We start from the raw sequence: 14,476 nt of genomic DNA on the forward strand, positions 1-14,476 counted from the left end.
ACTGTAAAAGTATGTCGGCTTTCCCTTTGGAGTCACCTGGGACTCTGCACCGAGTAAAATCTCACAGGTGTCGGTCGACACGTTGTATCTTCGACATACTCATACAGTACAGTACCCGGGAGTTAACGTCTGAGAAAAAGAAGCCGACGGAAGACCGGCGACATCCCGGATCCTAAGTGAGCAATGAGCCGTCCGATCAAACAGGTCTACCCTACCCTCTCTCTCTCATGAGTCGCTCCTTCCTCTAGCAATGTAGCATTTGAAAAGGTTTCGCTTTCCAGAGCCGTGAACTTACGCAACTCCTCGAGGCCGCCGTCAGGGCGGGGCAGCATTTCCAAAATAAAAGAGGGGGGCGGATACCTGGTATTGGAAATGAGCCTTCTGGTACTGTTCGGCGACCCTCTGGTATTTTACCGAACCTGCTACGGTACTTGGTACAGATCTTGAGCTGCCTGGTACTGTGACTAATAGTAGGTGGGTCTCTGGTACAATTTCAGGCGAATGGTGTTAGACTTCAGGCAGAACCGCCCCCTTAGTCCCGTCCCTGGGCGTTCCTAAACTGTCTTTAAAACGGCAGCCAGCGTGATACCCGGCTACATGGCAGCAGGCGCAGGTAGAGAGCAGTGGCACAGAGGCGCAGGTGAGTTGATCGGATTTCTCTTTTGATTTACTAACATAATGTTCTTGAAGGCTGACAATAACAGTGAACGGGTGCTTTGGTCGTCTTCTAGTCCCTAGTGTATGACCCTGGCAGACGCGGTAGGCAGCGAAGCGTTAGCTCGAACCGAACTGTTGAATGTTTTCTCCCTTTTCACTTAAACATTGAGGAAAATCTCAACGCTATGTCTGTAATGTGCAATGCGCCATGAAAAGGAGAACACATCGTGCTTGTTTTCATGCCAGAGGCATTGTGGTGCAATGGATAATTAATTGGACCCCCACAGTCCCACTGTGTGGCCCCCCAACTGAGCTGCATCTGTTCTCCAAGTCAACAAGGTGTTGGCCAAATGTGTCTTAATATTGATGAATATCATTCTGAGATTAGAGATACAGATTATGGTTTCAATTTTTAATTAGTAAGTAATGGTCCATTCGAATTTCTAGGAATGGCATTACTGGTTATGTGGCTGTGGCTTGAAAGAAGTTTCTGGATATTACTAGACAATGAGATTTTATCAATGCTGTCATGCTAGTCTACATTCTGCACTGTTGTTTTTATGATATTGTGCCTTGATTGCTAATTGTTCCAGTGCTATGTTATATTTTCTATTTTGATTTTCAGATATTGATACATCAGCTCACATCTTGTGGAAAATGATTCTGCATTGGGGACACAGTTTGCAAGCCTGACACAATACTGGGGTGCAGATTGAAGATTAGTATTGCAGGTGAGCTGATTGTACTTGAGGATGCTTCTACCTGCCCACCTCAGACAGATATCTTGACCACCAGGAGCTCTTCATTTCTTCCAGTAAGTTCTGTTGCAGCTCTCACATTTCTCGGTCTTTCATTCTTTGGTTTTCCAACAATGGCTTGCTCAGGACTTTATAAATCTATAGGCTTTTAGTGACAGATTATATACGCGATTGGCTCTCACAATTGCAGATTCAGTTCTTCTTATTGGCTGTCATTGGGAGGCTCAGAGGGACAAGCGACTTTTTTTTCAGAATTCCACTCTGGTCACTTCATGGATGTAAGATATGAGGATGTCATCAGTTGTATTTCTTTTTATTTCAACAGGATCATGTCCGAGTCTTATGGTGCAGCTGGCATAGTCCTCTACATAAAGGCCATGAATTGAACAAGACATTTGTGCGAGTGCCCATGATGTGAGATTTGACCTGTCAAGATCTGTGGACATCTTTCTGTCTTCATATTGTTAATTTGCTTGAAACCATGAAGATTGGCATTTGGTCATTGAACGAGTAGGATAACATGACAAACAGCATTTGATTTTTGAATGAGTAGGAACTTGTCTGTGTGGTCACTGCTGTGAACATTGAATATGTCTGGAAACATCTGGACAATGCAGAGTATGGACTAGAAATATGAAAGGCCAGTGATGAAATGGCATGTTTCATGTTGGGATTTGCGTACAAAGGCACACAGTCACCCTCCATCTGAACAGCATTCTAATGCTACACAATGTGAGTGGTGTGCCAGGAAGCCACAGGACTGAAGTAGCTGAGTAAACTACAGTGGAGGGAAAAGGGTGGTGGAGAGGTGAAGGTTCACAGGGCAAAGGTGACACGACCAGGTAATGAGAGCAGCAGGGAGCAGATGGCTCTTCATTGTGGATCTGGATGTGGAGAAGAGACATGTGGAGGGAGTTCCAGGGAGTGGGTGCCACCAAGATGAAGGAGCCTCACATGGAGGATGGGAGAGTGAGGATAATGGAAGTGACATGGCACTGGAGTCACTTGGTGACACCAGCAGTGCAAGCAGGGTGCAGAGTAAAAGTATTTTACAGGTTCAGTAGAAGAAAACAACTTTTCATATTCAGTAGAATGTCAGTTGAGATTGGGCCTACAAACATGTGTCATTCAGTCATCTGGCTGGCAGCACGGGGTCCAGAGATGGAGTCCACAGGTGATACTACAGAGCTGTGTCTCTGTCATCAATGTAACAGGCACTGTCACTTGGCAGGGGATGGGGCACATTCATCTTTTGACACAATGATGGGATGGTAGAACACGAGACATAAGGAGGTGCCATCAAATTCAAGATTGGCTGAGTGACAAACCTCGCATGACAGTGCAGAATTAAGACACATCTCCATGCTGTATTGGTTTTTTTTTGGTTCAATAGTCCACTATGGCCACCACCAACATGTGATCTGCCAAGCACTTCCCAGAAGGCTTGCTTCCCTCCTCTCTGTAAGGCTCCTTCATCTTGGTGGCACCCACTCCCTGGAACTCCCTCCCCATGACCCCTCTTCAAGTTCAGATCCACACTGAAGAGCCACCTGCTCTTTGCTGCTCTTATTGTCCAGTCTTGTCACCCTTCTCATGTAACACCTAACTGGTGGGACTGCCCTGACCACCAAAACACAACTACTTTACTTTTCATGTTGCTGCTCTTCTCTCCATACTGGCTGCACTTCTTGTATAGTTTTGTAACGCTGCTTTTTTGGGTTTCTAAGTCTAAATATGATGGTGAATGGGGCTTTATAAAATAAAGATACTGGCTACAATAATCTCATTTGTAAATTCCATGCGTTTTGTGTTCAAATTTGTATTGATGAGAATAAGTGAAATACACAAATAACCAGGAATGCATGCAATTTAAAGATAAAAAATCTTACCCACTCCGTGAGGAACAGTAACATACAGAAGAGGGATGGAGAGCAAATGAAATCTGCAGGACAAAACATGGAGGGCAAGAGACCACAGCGAGACCAAAAACAAAAATGCAAGAAGACGGTAAGCTTCAGGTATTACCAGCCACCAGATATCCAAACATCGATAAGACTGAGGAACCAAAGCCATTAACTCAGCTTGGGGCCACCTGATCTGGTGATTGTCAACACCAAGAGCTCATGAGAAATCGCAAGGAAAGAGGACCGTTGGCGGTGACAGAACCCAGGAAGAGCAACATCTGCCTAATTATATCCAGCAGAAGAAGAAAAAAGGATCAGAGAAGAATTTGGACATAGAATATCATTATGAGAGTTTGAAACCGAAGGATCACCCAAAATCGTGTTGAGAAAAGTTCAATGTGGGCTAAGGGAGTAGAGTTTAGGATGGAGACGCCGGTCCTTTGTGTTCAGTGCATTCTTTGCCATTTAAGATTTCAGTGTTCTCTGTAATGGTAACCAACGCGGTATGAATAGGGACGTGTAACATTAATGAGATAGGATGTCAGAACAGAAAAAAATATGCTTAAGTATCTGTCAGTGGAGACCTTGAGGGCTTAAGTACGGACAAAAATTATCAGAACGAATCTTGGTGCTGACCTATCACTTGGCCATGTACTACTTTCGGTAGGCTGAAGTACATCAAACTCTATCACAGATGTCGGGTCCAGTGCTGTGATCTGGACATCGAAAATGATGGAGTGAGGTCTCAGAATTAAAAAAAAAAAACAAAGTTTAATCTGGTGCTGAGTAAAGTGCCCAGTTGTTTCAATTCAAGTTTTTTGTCCCAAAAGGGAAGTTTGGTTTTGACGAGGAAACCACAACTTTCCATTAAAAGCATATAAAAAAAAACCTCCGCAATATCAAATACGCTATATATAAAAATAGCTAAAATTAACCAGTGAACGTAATATATATATATATATATATATATATATATATATATATATATATATATATATATATAGTTTCTTAAATCTTATTTTTAATAATATTAAACCAACATTAACATTTGGCTAAAGAGTGACGTGAATGATCACTGAACAGCCCATAGTTTAAGCCTGTTGTAGTTTAGTAGAATAAAAATCAAATTAAATTGATCCATGTAAATCTATTTCTAACAGAAGATTGCTTGCATTTGGGATGAATGAGTATTTGGATTTTGTCCCTTTTTATCCTATCAAACCTGAACCTCACATCCTGATAGCAACACATGGACTCGTGAATGTAGCAGTCCAGTTCTGTTTGGGACGAGACCCTCTGCTTTTCTCAGTTTTTCCTTATTAAACAGGTCTCTCAGATTTGACCTTATTTAACTGCTCTGTTTTATAATCTCTCTATTATAAAAAGAAATCCTGGAATGCAAAAGCAAGGCAATGATATGTGATCTTCTTGGAAGTTCTCGAAAGACATTTAAAAGACCCACAAGACAAAAGAGACTTGCCACGGAGCGTCTCACGGGGACTGTAAACATGAGACTTGGTGCCAAGAGACTGTCCCAGGGCCGTCTCATGCGGACGTGGAACATGAGATTCTTGCAAGACACCCCCTACTCACAAATGATATCATACAAGAACACATACATCAAAAAGCAGTCAGTCGTGTAAAAGCATGTAGTGCACACACATCCTGTGCTCTCAACATATATAAAGCGTATCAGGACAATACGGAGAATAGACACCCAAAGGCGATGGAGAGAAAAGAAGGCAGATAAGAGATTATGAAAGCAGTGGAATTCGAAAGGCTCAAACAAACGATGGCACGATACACATACAATGAAAGGTACATATTATGAAAGCAGTAAAATTCTAAAGTATTGTAGGGTCCCAGCCAAGTTGAGGCCTTTTTGGTTTTAAGTGACTGTTCGGTCCGATTGACGGAGGGTGGAGTACAGCACGAAGACTAATAGCGGGGTATTGAATGATGCGGTAAGTGGGGGGTGAGACGCGGGGGATGAGGGATTGAAAAGGGTACTAGAAAGTTGTGTTTGGGGTTACGAAGTCCGCGATTGTTCAAGTAAAACTTTTGTGACACTTTATCACGTCAGTCGCTACAGTATTAAAGAAAAGATAGAAAAGATCGCATTACCGCAAAACAAAAGGTGATTAATCATCAGAACCAGGTGTAATTGAAAAAAGAGCAGGACAAATCGAGGTCAGAAATAAAATGCAAAGAGTAAAGTCTTTTCTCATTCGCATCATTCTTATGCACAAAGCGTTGATTTACACAATAGACCATACGCTATGAGAATCTGTGGTCCCGGAAGAGTTAAAGCAACGACAAGTTGAATTTCAAAGAATACACAATTCGGTCAGGTGTATATTAGTGATCACGGAGAAGCGATGCAAATTTTAACAGGCAAAAAGAAAGCTAATGTACAGTATATATTCCGCAAATAACATTACACGCCAAATGAGATCGTGATATGCCATTCGTATTAAAATGTTTACAGTTTACCGTGAGAATAGCTTTTACTATGACAATCAAAAAATCACAGGGACAAACATTAGAAAAAGTCGGATTATTTATTAGAGAAACAGAAACAATATTCGCTCACGGGCAGTTATACGTTGTGTTGTCACAATGTGTCTCCAAAAAAGATTTGTTTTTAATGAAGCTTTAAAGTGAAAGTGCAAATAATGAAATTGAAACAATTCCAAAGAAAAAAAAAATTAAAATTGTATATCCGATTAACCAAACACAGGGGTTGGCGAGCGAAGCGAGCAGGGGGCGAAGCCCCTAGTTTGATTTATTATTTTATTTGCTGCTGACATTATGTTTTCCAGTCCTTTCTGGCAGAAGATACAATAGGCAGCATCAGTACAAGATTTACATACACTAGCTGTGTTATCTGGCTTCACGTGGGCAATTTTAAAAGAAAATGAGTGTCAGACATACTGTCGATGGTTAATTAGCTCTATCAGAGGTACTTTGTAACTAAAGGTTTTTATTTTCAACTTAAGTCTACTAATCCCAGTAGGCAGTGTGGTGTAGTGATTATGGCCATGGTCCTCAAATCCTGAGGTTGTGGGTTCAAATCCTTACACTGTGTGACCCTGAGCAAGACACTTCTCTTCCTCCAAATGCAAAAACAAAAGAAATGTAAACCATTGTATCTTAAAATATTGTATGTTGTCTTTGATGACGGTGCTAGTTAAATAATAAGCAATATTATGAGGTCACTAGAGCTGCTTACTCTTGAATATGTTATATGCAATTGTCCAAGAATAAAACATTCCTGCCATTGATCAGTTCCTGCTTTTCCTAGTGACTTGGTTTTTGTTGATGTTCACTGCAAAGCACACTTTTACAGGAAACAGTATTATTTTAAACAGAAAAGTATTAGAATAATGTGAAATTTGAGTATATATTGTTACCATTATTAGTTGTTTATACTGTTCAATTGTTTTATGTTATTCATCAGTTGTATGTTCAACCTTGTTTTTTGTTTTTTGTTTTTTTTGCCATAGCCAGAGGCAGACAATAAAGTGCTAACGCTATATCGTGTTTTACTGTAACTAAACAACAATGACCATGTAAAGTGCCATTAAGGAATCAATATTTTAGGAGTGTAGAGAGGCATTAGATCTGGACATGGGCTTATAGCTGGTAGAACCCTATTAACAGGTGTTTAGATGCAGGTCTATTTGTGTATTTTCTTCAGTTAGCTTTACATTTGTGTCTCTTCTGAATGCTAACATGTCAAACTGGAAAATGTCAAGTAAAACGATTCTCAGGAGTTGCCAATGTATTGCAGTATAGGGTAGTCTTGGCACCGGTCTCATTTTAGGAATCGCACAGGACTGGTATTCACAACCAACAGGTGCTTAATGACATAGCTGTAACAATGGCCAGACAACCAAGTATAGACTAGAAAGGTCTGATAATAATGTGACTGGGGAAATATATATATATATATATATATATATATATGTAAGCATGATATGCAGTTGATTGACTCACACTCACCATATCCCATTTACTTTAAAAGATGAAATTTGGCAGGATTGTCCATCTAAGGCAGTAGGTATACACTATATTCCCAAAAGTATTGGGACCCCCTCCCCAAATCATTGAATTCAGGTGTTCCAATCTCTTCCATGGCTACAGGTGTATAAACTCGAGCACCTCAGCATGCAGACGGCTTCAACAAAGAATGGATCTCTCTCAGGAGCTCAGTGAATTCAAGCCTGGTACCATGATAGGATGCCACCTGTGCATTAAGAATATTTGTGAAATTTCCTCGCTACTAAATATTCCACGGTCAACTGTTAGTGTTATTATAACATAGTGGAAGCAACAGGGAACAACAGCAACTCGGCCACGGAGTGGTAGGCCATGTCAAATCACAGAGCAGGGACAGCGCATGCTGAGGTGTGCAGAAGTCGACAACTTTCTGCTGAGTCAATAGCTACAGACCTCCAAAAGCTCAAGAACAGTGCAGCGTAGACAGAGAGCTTCATGGAATGAATGGGTCTCCATGGCCAAGCTTGACATCACCAAGTGCAATGCAAAATGTCTGATACACTGGTGTAAAGCCCACTACACCACCATTGGACTCTAGTGCAGTGCAGACGTGTCCTCTGGAGTGACGAATCACTCTTCTCTGTCTGGTAATTCAATGGATGGCCTCTCTCTGTTCCAACATGACTTCACATGCACCAGTGCACAAAGCAAGGTGTATAAAGAAACAGAGGAGTAAGTTTGGTGTGGCTGCACAGAGCCCTGACCTCAACCTGACAGAACACCTATGGGATGAATTTGAGCGGAGACTGCAATTGAGCCGGGCCTTCTTGTCCAACATCAGTGCTTGACCTCACCAATGCTCTCCTGGTCAAACATTCCCATCAACACACTCCTACACCCTTGTGGAAAGCCTTCCCAGAATAGTTGAAGCTGTTAGGGCTGCAAAGGGTGGGCAGCCTCCATATTACAGCCTATGTGTTAAGAGTGGGATGTCATTAAAGTTCATGTGTGTAAAGGCAGACAGCCCAATACTTTTGGCAATATAGTGTCGCTAATAAAAGATATTTTAATATATTAATATTTAAGAGCAACCCCCCACCCAACAATAAAAAAACTAAACACCTCAAAATCTGAAAACAGCATTGAGTAGTTTGATTGATGTTTGGTGATGTATTTAGAAAGTTAGACAACCCTTTTTATATTTGTTGGTAATAATGCGAGTGAGTGGTGTATTCTTCGGCAGTACATCCTGACAAGTAATGGCGAACGTAAATGGAACTCAAAGAAGATGTGGTTAGCAAATGGCCTCCTTGGGGAAAAAACTTCAAAAAATGATTGATTGATGTTAAAATACATGCAATATTACAGAAACCTGGGGTGTCCCCTTCAAGTTGAGAGTGTGATGTGCTGCTACTCTTTGCTTCACAGCACACAAATAGGCCAGTGCCGCTACAGCATATTGGCTCACTTTAAAACCTGTGCACAACTTGGCATACCTTGGTCAATATAAACACTTCTGTAGCTCATTAAAGGGGTCTTAAAGGACAGGACACAGAGAAGGTGGACACTGTACATAGTTCATCATATTATTTCTTTTCACCTGTTCCTTTTCTGTGCAGTGCATATTATGTTCAGTTTATTCCACGGAGCATGTAAGTGTGCTGACTGTAATGTTGCTATATGCAATAAGTTAAATTGAACTATGATTGATCTAAGCCCTTCAAAACTTGTAGTAGTACACAATTACAGATCAAAGCATTACATTAAAGTATGATTGAATCTACCACTTTTGCAGGATGTGCTAGAAAAAGAAATTTTATGTACAACTAAAATATTCCCATTAATCCTACTGATTACCTGTTTGAATTCAAAAGAGTACAGTTTGCTCTTTAACTCTGTTTTTCAATGACCCTCAGCAAAAGATAAGTTAAGTCACTTGTAAAAGCTGGAATTCATCTATGGCTGGGATATTTACTTGTGTGCAATTGTATATAGCATGTTCAAGAGTACAAAGCTCCAATGACATGCCATGGGTTAAAAACAAACAAAAAAAATTACAGTCAGCCTGTCAGACATTTAGATTTTAGGTTGCTACCCAAGCAACATTAACCAAAATAGAGCTAATGTAGGTAATCATTTGAATATATCAGAAGCTAAGAATTGTGTCCACAGAAAACCTGAACTGGAATATAGAGACCCTCCTGAAATACAGTAAGAATGGAGGTCAGTTATGTAAGACTAACAATATACTACTCCAGCAACACTAACTCAAACATACCCGTTCTTCTCATCACATAAAATACATTTTTGCCCAGAGGGGACTGGGCGGTCTCATAGTCTGGAATCCCTGCAGATTTTATTTTTTTCTCCAGCCGTCTGGAGTTTTTTTGTTTTTTCTTTCTTCCCTGGCCATCGGACCTTACTCTTATTCTATATTAATTAATGTTGACTTATTTTATTTTCTTACTTTGTCTTTTATTTTTCTATTCTTCATTATGTAAAGCACTTTGAGCTATATTTGCGTATGAAAATGTGCGACAGAAATAAATGTTGTAGTTGTTGTTATTTTGATACATTGTACTGCTAACTTGCTGAGGCTTCACTATCAGAAGAGAAACTCCTAAAGCAATAATAATTCTTTAATTTGGATGGCATTCTTGAACACATTTGTGTGACTCTGATGTAGTCTACCTGGCTCAGTCCATACTCAGCTCAGTACACCGTACGTTACTGGTAAGTGAATGATTTGCAATAAAACTACCCGAAGCTTCTGTGTCTTTCATAGGTTGGAAAAGGAGGCCGAAAGGAAAGTAAAAAGAGATATTTTTAAAAGTGGAGAGCTAAGCAGAGATGAAAAGGGTTGTGGGTTGTAAAGGGGATTTCCTGAAAACGGAGTGTCTGTTTTAACAAAAATAAAGGTGTGAAAAGCAGACGTCCGGTCTAAGAAGATGACAAGTTGTGAAAAAGAAGGAAATGTAAATGGTTGTGAAATTATATTTTGCGTTATATTTTATACAGAAAAGGACTGTGATATAATTGCAAATATTTATTTTTAGTTGATTATGGGAGTGACAGGAGTTTTCAGAAAGGTGTGTTTGTGTTTTATATTTTGTGATGAGTAAATTAAATGCATTTTTTATTTAAATATGTTATTATATATCTTTTGTTATATATATTGTATACTAGGGGACTTTGCCCCCTCCTCGCTTTGTTCAACAACCTCCCGGCCTACGCTACGCATTTGCCTCTTTGCGGTTCCGCCGCTCGCTTATGAGAATGCAGATGTACAATTTAAACCGATTTTTATTTTAATGGGAATTGTTACATATGCATAGAACTAACTATTTTACATTACAGCGAGTAATTAACCATATTAAAAAACAGTAAAACGTAATAATTAGATAGTAAATTATGTTTCATGTTGTGTTAGGGTTATTTGTTGCTTATCTGTTTGGCTTTGAAATTAACACACAAATACTTTTTAAACTTACACTTTTACTGTAAAAATTTAGTAAAGACAATTTTTTACATTAAATTTTCATCAATATCGCATTGAATTTTGATTCTGTGTTTGGACTTTCATCGTGACAACACAGCGTATGATTGCCTGTGATTGAATTTTGTTTCTTTCTCTCGACTTTTTCAAATGTTTGTCCCTGTGATTTGTTAATTGTCTTTGCAAAAGCTACTCTAACGGGAAACGGTTAACGTTTTAATACGAATGGCATATCAAGATCTCCTTTGGTGTCTAATGTTATCCCCTGAAGACGTACTACATTATCTTTCTTGGATACATCCTTCTTTCTGCAGAAATTCATGCGGAGGAAGACCAGATGGTGTTAACGGGTGTAGATATTCTTCGTGATATTGTAAGTTGATGTTTTCATCTTCCGCACCATCACCACCAACTGTTTCAGCGGAGTCTATTGATATGCGTTTAACCAATTTGCCATGTAATCGATTGACAGTTTTCGCTTTCATTCATTTTACTTCCTTGTTTCTCAGTACTAGGATTGCCTGTGTACTCATTTTTTTCTGTTGATAAGCCTTTGTGATGAAATTCTTCAATAAGATTTGGACATAATAAGTCTTCTTTAATTGAAAACTTAAAGTGGGGAAAACGTAAAAAATTTATAAGAGCTGAGAGAGCAGGACCTGTGTCTGACAAAAGCATTCACACCAATGAGAAGTGAGTGGATCGTGAGCGTGGCTGAATATAGTTGAGAGAAGGGCAGGACTTAAAAAAAATCTACCTGAAAAAAGTCTCATCTCGTCCAAAGATTTTCTTTTTTTATGTAATAGAGAGATATGATAAGTCTAGGCTTGCCTCTTACAGTCATTTTGATATCAGTTTATGCGTTTTTTTTTGTTAAGTTCTTGTCTCATCTGAATAGTAGAATTCATCAGGAGATGCTACTGGGAAAGTGGAGAATAGGCACCTGTAATAAGGGAGAACCGTACATTTAATGAACTATCATAACATACAGTAATTTATGGGGAGCCTAATATCCTTGAATTTGGTCTTGAGTTTATGCATTAATTTCTTAGTTCTTTAATGCTGTGTGTATTAGGATACATGTTCTTGCAGTGTGAAAGAAATTATGGACTAAGGGCCAAAAGAAGAGAATTCCATGCCAGGCCAGGGGGTGGTGGGGTGCACTAAACCGTTTTATTTTATCTCCACAGACAAGACATGGGAAATTCCACCTGAGTTCGAAGACGTCACTTCCAGTTCGGCTCTGAGGACGTCACTTCCAGTCCCGGCCCTAGGATGATGTCACTTCCTCTGACGCCCCTATAAAACCTGCCCTTCTTTAATCAGTTCTGTTTTAGACTCAATTCTGTACACTATTGTGTCAAGGCTATTCATTTTACAACATTTACCCCCACCGAAGTGCATTCCAAAGAAATAGTCATTTGAAATTGCTGTCTCTTGAATGAGCTCCTTTGCATGATAAATGCCTTCAGTGGCAGGTCTCACCCAATAGATCTTAGTGTAGGATCAAGGGTGGAGTTAGTGATCCGGTTGTTGTGGTTCAAATGCTGTCCATATACAGTATGATGTCCGCAGTGACTGATGATGTCGATGGTGCCTGCTTTGTGCCCAGAGCTACCAGCTCACTATGATCCCGAATTAGGTTAAGTTAATTTCTGAAAATGGATAACGGACGGAGGAATGGAACAGTCTGAAGAAAACCCACTGGTATAACCCAGTAAAAAGTATAATTTTAAATATGAATCCACGCAGCCTGTTAAAGCTGGCATGAACTGTTGTATTTTTTCTCTCAGTTCTATTCCACATTGTGCCCACTGAAACGGTCATTTGAACAAATTTGGAGTGATTTTAAAGGTCCTATGCCTGCATGCAGTTTTGAGTGTTGACTGTGCATTTTAATAAGAGGAAGGGACACGTTATTACCTTCACAGGTGCAACTGGAACCCTCACACCCATCCTGATGGTGGTAGCATGTCAGTGCAAATGGAGCTGCAGTAGACTCTATTGGAGGAAACATGCTTGATGTTCAGGGCTGGTCTTGAGGTGAGGTGAAGTGTTTAGTTCAGGTGTCAATTGAATCAAACACCTGGAAAAAATTAATTGCATTGAGTCGATCAAAAAATAGGTCTTTGGGCATCAGTCGGTAGCATGGCACAATCACACTACCCACACCCAGCCATTTACAGACACATTGGGTGGGCTAGAGGACTAAAGAAAGATCACAAGATCATACACAGGACATGCAAACTCAACACAGTGGTGGGACCCAAATTTGAATAGTTGAATAGCAAGGCAGCAGTGCTACTTACTGTGTCACCCTGGCACACTGCTTATACCAAAATGCATTAAAACATTGTGTTGAGTTCTAGGCTTACATGCAAAAAGAGAAAAGCTAAAACCGAGACTAGATTTTTAATTAAATTATAACTCAAATATACTTGGTGTCATACACAATACCTCAGATCATTTATTTCCTGGTGAGGGAGATGCTATACTTGTATAGTCCAGAGCAGTAAAGGAGCAATTCTTCAGAGCAATGTAGATCGTTTCCTTATATACATTTTCCAAGTTCTTAGTGTGTCCACTTGGCTTTCTTAAGGGTGCTGTGGTTTCTTCCCACAGTCCAAAGTCATGCAGTTTACATAGATTGGCATTGTTAAACTGGCCCCGATATGTGTTTGTGTTCAACCGGTGATGGACTGGCACCCTGTCCAGGTGTTGTTCCTACCTTGCACCTGATGATTGCTGGGATACACTGCAGCAGCCCTGATAAAAAACGGATAAAATAAATGGATGGATGGATAGGCTTCTTAATAAAGAGCCGAGCACGTCTTTGCCAGCTAGGAAACGTGCGCCTCCGTATGAGGCAAAAGACGCTCGAACAGCGACACCTTGTGGACTAGAGTGAAACGTCTCGAAAAAGCAGTAAAGTCAAACTGTTCAGCTTTCGTTCTGATCCTCTGCTGTGTTTCTGTGAAGACGAACACGAAGATTCGCATTTTATAAATGTGGCCCTGATCACAGCTGTTAAACCGGCAGACATGTAAAAGAAATGGCTACAAATGCAAGTTTGGATACTAAAATAGACGGAGTGTCTATACCGTAAAGTAATAAATGTTAATTTGAGATTTGTTCCAGATTACCACAGAAGTGTTACAAGCGACGGGAGGTTGTTTTAGAATATTCATCCATTTTTAAAAACCTGTTACTGTAAATATAGTATTCTGTGGAGTTTATGATAGCAACCTCTGTTGTAATGCAGGAACAAACTCTGGACGGGACGCCATGTAAGGAGAGTAAATCGCACTCACTGTCACACTCGGATACACGGGAGCACTTTAGATTCAGTAATCATCCCTACATGAATGTATTTTAATATGTACAAGGGAAATGGAGACTTTACAGAAATCCAAAATGAATAAAACTCCAGAAAGATTGTGGGTTTGAACCCTGGACTTGAGTGATATCATGCTGTAGTAAACCAAGATTTGTTAAAGCGTTTAAAATCTGTGACCTGCACATACTGCTCTTGTGGTTTTCATTAGTGTGTCACTTTTCATATTTAACTCTTCTATTTTTCAATGCGTCTCTCAGCTAGGCGCCATCCACAGACTCCTGTCAGTTTGTGTCAATAGACAGGATCTGAGACCACCTAGTAT

At 40.0% G+C, this 14,476-nt stretch overlaps 1 long non-coding RNA gene across 1 annotated transcript; it reads left to right on the top strand.

Annotated features, from left to right (window-relative positions):
- The first annotated feature begins 405 nt into the window (after positions 1 to 405).
- LOC120536538 lies at positions 406 to 3,197 on the top strand. The gene is made up of 3 exons (XR_005635132.1): positions 406 to 640; positions 1,283 to 1,471; positions 1,741 to 3,197. It is a non-coding gene; the product is annotated as an uncharacterized LOC120536538 (long non-coding RNA).
- The last annotated feature ends 11,279 nt before the right edge of the window (positions 3,198 to 14,476 follow it).

Source organism: Polypterus senegalus, chromosome 10 (genome assembly GCF_016835505.1).
Source record: "Polypterus senegalus isolate Bchr_013 chromosome 10, ASM1683550v1, whole genome shotgun sequence".
NCBI classification, from domain to species: domain Eukaryota; kingdom Metazoa; phylum Chordata; class Cladistia; order Polypteriformes; family Polypteridae; genus Polypterus; species Polypterus senegalus.